We start from the raw sequence: 6,084 nt of genomic DNA, 5'->3' as shown, positions 1-6,084 counted from the left end.
GTGGATGTGGTTCTGATTCTAGTAAGCTAAATCTGTTTTTTGTTGAGATCGCTGGGGGCGAGGCAGCTTTTATGGGTCTCATGTTTCCGACTTCCTTAGTCCTTTCGTCCTGGGCGGAGAGATGCTCTTCTTTTGTGTTTCTTAGGATATCTTCTAATCCTTTGGTCCTGGCAACTAGGTTTGGTTGGGGGTTGAGTTTCCGCTTCTTTTGCGCGGACAGTTGATTTCCTAGCCTGTTTCAGCGCACGGTAATTATATGACGAGAACGATTGCATTCAGCGCGGTATGTGCGTTGGCTGAAATTAGTAATTTTCTTATTTGTTTTCCATGGTCAAAAAATAGAATATTTAAATAAACATAGGTGTGTGCCAAAATGAGAATGATACAATTTATGATAATGGTCGCGTAATAATAAAACATTTCTCTTTCTCGATGCTTCGATTGTAGATTATTAAAAATAGATTGTCAAGAAATAGATTGGAAAAAGGAAAAGAAGCCAACACCACACGGAGTTTCCAGGCGGTCACCCCATCCAAATACTATCCGTGCCCAGCGCTCCTTAACTTTCGTGATCGGACGTGAACGAGTGCACTCAACGCGGTTTGAGCGTTGGCTGAGGTAAACAGTTTTCTTATTTGTTTCTGATGATCAAAAAATAGAATATTTAAAGAAATATAGGTGTGTGCCAAAATGAGAATTACTTCCTTCGGTAGTACACATACTAAAAACAGTTGTTCGTTAACCTCCAAACAGGACGGACCCCTCAGCCCAAAAAGGGACATCAGACTTAGGTCCTGAAAATATTGCAGTGACATCATCGCTATAAATAAAAAAACAAATAAAAATAAAATTAAAAAAAAAATAAGAAAATAAAAGTATATAAAAAAATAGAATTTACCGAGAATGATGCAAAAGGCAAGGCAAAAGAAAAATAAATCCGCAAAAAGCGGCCAAGGAAATCAACAATAGCTTAAGACTGTCCGCGCAAAAGAAGCGGAAACTCAACCCTCAACCAAACCTAGTTGCCAGGACCAAAGGATTAGAAGATATCCTAAGAAACACAAAAGAAGAGCATCTCTCCGCCCAGGACGAAAGGACTAAGGAAGTCGGAAACATGAGACCCATAAAAGCTGCCTCGCCCCCAGCGATCTCAACAAAAAACAGATTTAGCTTACTAGAATCAGAACCACATCCACAATCACAGCCGGGACCAGCAAACTACCCAATATCGAGCTCAACGCCAGAGCAAATAAGACAAAAAAACCAAGTATTACGTGGCAAAATGGGAAAACACAGTCCCACCACACCGCCAAAGCAATCAACACCGCAGGGGCGACAGGCCTCATCGTACAACCCAGGAGGCCCGGCGCCACCAGCATCGCCAAGGGGGGACCGAGCACCGGACGGACGCCCCACCGGATGCTCCGCGGAGGAGCGTACGAGCACCCCTCCCACCACAAGAGATAACAGGCCGCCACCCATCAACATAATCCTACAAGACCCAAAGGACACGGTAATGCTCATAGAGAAAATAGCAGACATCAAGCAATTTCATATCAAAGGAATACACTCAGGTAAACACGCACTTTACCTCCGAAACCTATCCGACTTCCATAAAGCGAAACAAACACTCCTCTCAGCGAACACAACCTTCTACACAAACACACCCAAAACAGAGAAACACCATACATACTTGTTAAAAGGTTTAGACAATAGCTACACCGAAACAGAAATACTTACAGACCTACAAGCCTTGCACATTGACGACGTAAAATTCATAAACGTCACACGATTCACGACAAAAAGATCAAGGGAGAACAACATATTGCTCCCAATTTACATAATACAGCTATCCCCCGACAGCAATATAAGCAACCTAACTAAAAATAAACCATTTTAACTACTACAAGATAAAATGGGAAAAAATAATAAAAAAAAAAAAGGATGACATAACTCAATGCCACAAATGCCAGCGATTAGGCCACACAGCGCAAAACTGCAACCTAAACTACCGCTGTGTTAAATGCAGTGAGCCCCATGGCCCAGGCGACTGCAAAATAAAAAGGGAAAACGCAGTAACCAAAGACAAAACATTCTGCGTCAACTGTAAAAACTACGGACACCCCGCGTCATACAAAGGTTGCCCCAAACTCGTAGAGCTTCGTAAAAAGCTAGCCGATAAAGACTAGTCAAAAAAGACAAAAAAGCAAAGACACAACGAATTGCCCAAATAAGCCGCAAATACGTCCCAGAACTAAAGTTCTCTGACGTAGTGAAGCAGCAAACAAAACCAAATCTAACAACCAAAAACACATCACAATCAGCAAACTTAGATCCGCGCTCAAGCCAAAGCCCAATCACAATCGATAACTCCCCCCATGCAAACATTATAAACGTTATCGAAGACTTTAAAAAAGGTATTCTCCAAGCGTTAAAAGAACAACAAATGCAATTAAACGAAATAAAAAATACACTATCAACGCACGAAGAAAGGCTCGACGCCATCTTCAGCACTTTCAATAGTACAGATGACGAATAACCAAAACACGCCAAACCAACAATCACAGCAAAAAACACATAAATTCAACCTAAAACATCTGAAAATAATTGCAATAAATGCTAACTCTTTAATTTCAAACCAAAAAGGATACAGTATGCTAACCCTAATAAATAAAGAAGCCCCCGATATGGTACTCACCTCAGAAACAAAACTAAACAAAAGACACAATGTACACTTCAAAAACTACACCATGATAAGACACGACAGACCGAACGCCAGTCAAGGAGGAGGAACAGCGATCCTCATAAAAAACCCTATAAAATACAAAACGATCCTAATTGATGAAATAACAAGTTTCAGAACCTTAGAAACAACGATCATAAAAATAAAAATAAGCAATAAGGAAAATTTATTCATCACTGCAGCCTATGCAACCTACGGAAACCAGAAAGAATTTATCTACGAATTCAATAATCTTTTCGAACTCTTGCAGCTCAACAAACCGGAAAACTACTATATAATAGCAGGAGACCTTAACGCAAAACATACAAGCCGGGAAAACGAAATAAACAACACGAGAGGCAACTTCATTAGAAACTGGCTAGACAATAAAAGCGTTCACTACAAAACAAACTTGTACAGCTCCGAGCTACCCTCTTACCCAAAAGGAGGTTCATACCTGGACATATGCCTAGCAGATGCGCGATAAAAATTTCAAACCCTACGTCCAAATAGCACCCTAAAAACCGTAGCCTATGACAGTGACCATAAGTGCCCTAGTATTTCAAATTAACAAAAACACATCTGACTTCCTAACTCTCGAAACCCAGACCGAGACACCCAGGTACAACTACAAAAAGACAGACTGGAAAAAGTTCCAAAACATACTCGAACAAAACTGCGACCTAGAGATCTACAACAACGTCAACCTAACAAACAGACAAATCGACTCATTCCTAGACGAAATAGAAAAACACACACAAATCGCCCTCCAAAAATCCGTGCCAATCATAAAACAAAAAAATTCATGCGAGCCCTATATAAACAATAAAATAAAAGATCTACAGCGAGATAAAAGCTACATACTCTCCAAAATAAACAATATAAAATTTAACTATTCTTACGACAAAAGAGAAGAATTAGAATTCCTACAGTTCCTACTACACAGAATAAAAGCGCAACTGAAACAAGAATACGCAATTTCTATAAACCATTACTGGACAAACAAAACAAAAAACATCTCCAAAAACGACTCAGCCAACGTGTTCCCACAAATAAATCAAATCTTTAGACCAAAAGAACAAAACCCCATCCCACCTCTCAAATTGCCCCCAGAAAATGCCCCCCTCACCCAAGAAGCAGGTATAACGATACACAACACCATCAAAGACACCGAGGGTAACTTCATAATACCTAAAACAATAGAAAAACTAGACATCATCGGCACCCACTTTTCCAAAATACATACGCAAAACGAACACATGGGCCGAGAACAACTAAACAGAATTATCATCACCGAAACAAACAAACTCAAAAATGAAATGGAACAAGACAAAACGCTAAACAAAACAGTCTGCACATTCTCAAACGAAAACACCGCAGACAACCCCAAACAACCAGATCCAGAAATAAACTACTTCACAAATTACAATCAACTAAACACAATCCTCTCCAAACTAAACAACAAAAAATCCTCCGGCTTCGACGGCATCCCAAACATCTTACTCAAGCGCCTACCGAACAAAATAAAATGCTACTACATAGTACTCTTCAACAATGCTCTAAACAACACATACTTCCCCAGAAAATGGAAAAAAGCCAAACTGATAGCTATAACAAAAAAGGATAAAGACGGCTCATCGCCCGCAAACCTACGACCCATAAGTCTCCTCCCCAACATAAGCAAAGTATTCGAAATAATCATAAACAACCCCCTAACCTCCTTCTGCACAAAAAATAACATAATCCCAGAGAATCAATTCGGCTTCCGACACAAACACTCCACAATTCACGCAATAAACAAACTCACGTCGGACATCTGCTGGGCTCTAAACGCAAAAGATGGAGTAGCCGCCTGCTTAATAGACCTCGAAAAAGCCTTCGACACAGTCTGGATCCCAGGTCTCATATACAAATTGATCAAGAGAAATTTTCCTAAATACCTGATTGAAATAGTCTGGGACATGATCACAAGCAGAACATTCGTAATGACTGAAGGTTCACACTCATCAAGCAAAGAATTCTCCATAAAAAACGGTCTACAACAAGGTACAGTAAATTCCCCGTTACTTTTCAGTATTTACAACAGTGACTTACTAAATCTCTTTAATCTCGATACATCCACCCATAAACGTTCCATAGCCTTCGCAGATGACCTAATCATCTACGTAACAGGCCGCAAAACCAAAACAATAAAAACTGAACTTCAAGAACTTTTCAAAAAAATAAACGACTATTACCACGCATGGAAACTAAAAATCAACACAAGCAAATGCGAAACCATACTGTTTAGACCCAAGTCAAGTGAAATAGGCCCAATAGAAAGAGAATACTGCAAAAAATTTCAACTAGGAGAAAAAACAGACAAAGGGGCCCTCATACCACACAAAAATTGCGTAAAATACTTAGGGGTAAACATAGATTACAAATTAAACTACAAGCAGCACACCGAAATTCAACTTACTAAGGCCAATAAAGCATTCTGGAAAATAAAAAAGCTATTCTACTCCAAACATCTCGGCAGCAAATTAAAAATACTATGCTACCAAGCACTAATCAGACCGATCATAACCTACGGCTGCCCAACATATCAGCTTCCCAAATGGAAAAAATTCGCATATTCGAAAGAAAATGCATCAGAGCCTGATTGAGTACTTACAGATTCCAAAATGAGAAATGAGATTAGCACTCACGAGCGACATCAGGACGACGGATCAATTACGAAGCGAAATGAGACCTTTCTTTTACGAGGAGAAGCCGATGTCTCCGTCAGGGAAGCCACCATCGAGCCCCGAAAATAAATGAAGCGGGTCACCAGCCTTCTGGAGCAAGTGCCGCCACTACGGTAATTACGGGCATACAATATTTGTGTGCCGCATGAGGATGAATTTGGTACCGAGGACTCCGTAACCGATTTCATTCGAGGCCTAAAAACCGGAATGGGACAGGTATTACTCGCCAATCCACCATACAACATCGTGGAAGCTGAAAAGAAAGCCGCCGACATTGAGCGATACTTCAGAGAAGATCGCAGTCGACGACCAAGACCAATGGAACGATCACGGTTCTCCGAGCAGCGACGACCAACGACCAATAATCCCAATCCAACCATTAGGAAACCAACTCCAACACCTAGTCCAATGCCAAGAAACTTCCAGCAACTTCCAGCGTGAATTTAGTGTTCCTATAACATTATTTCGGCTATCAAAATCCACGATTCTTAACAGGAATATTCAACTCTATAAATATGGGAAAAGCAGGGATCCTTAGCCCTCAAATCATTGATCATGTAATGTTTATCGAGAGTTATAAAAAAGCATTAGGACATCACCTTTATAACACAGCATTAGAACCGAAATACAAAA

General features: G+C 40.3%; 1 pseudogene; it reads right to left on the bottom strand.

Moving 5' to 3' along the window:
• Nucleotides 1-494: 494 nt before the first annotated feature.
• Nucleotides 495-614, bottom strand: LOC143303980 (5S ribosomal RNA; annotated as a pseudogene).
• Between the last annotated feature and the right edge of the window lie 5,470 nt (nt 615-6,084).

This window comes from Bombus vancouverensis, chromosome 17 (genome assembly GCF_051014615.1).
Source record: "Bombus vancouverensis nearcticus chromosome 17, iyBomVanc1_principal, whole genome shotgun sequence".
NCBI lineage: Eukaryota > Metazoa > Arthropoda > Insecta > Hymenoptera > Apidae > Bombus > Bombus vancouverensis.
The sequence above is the reverse complement of the archived record's forward strand: the minus strand, read 5'-3'. Positions and strand labels throughout refer to the sequence as shown.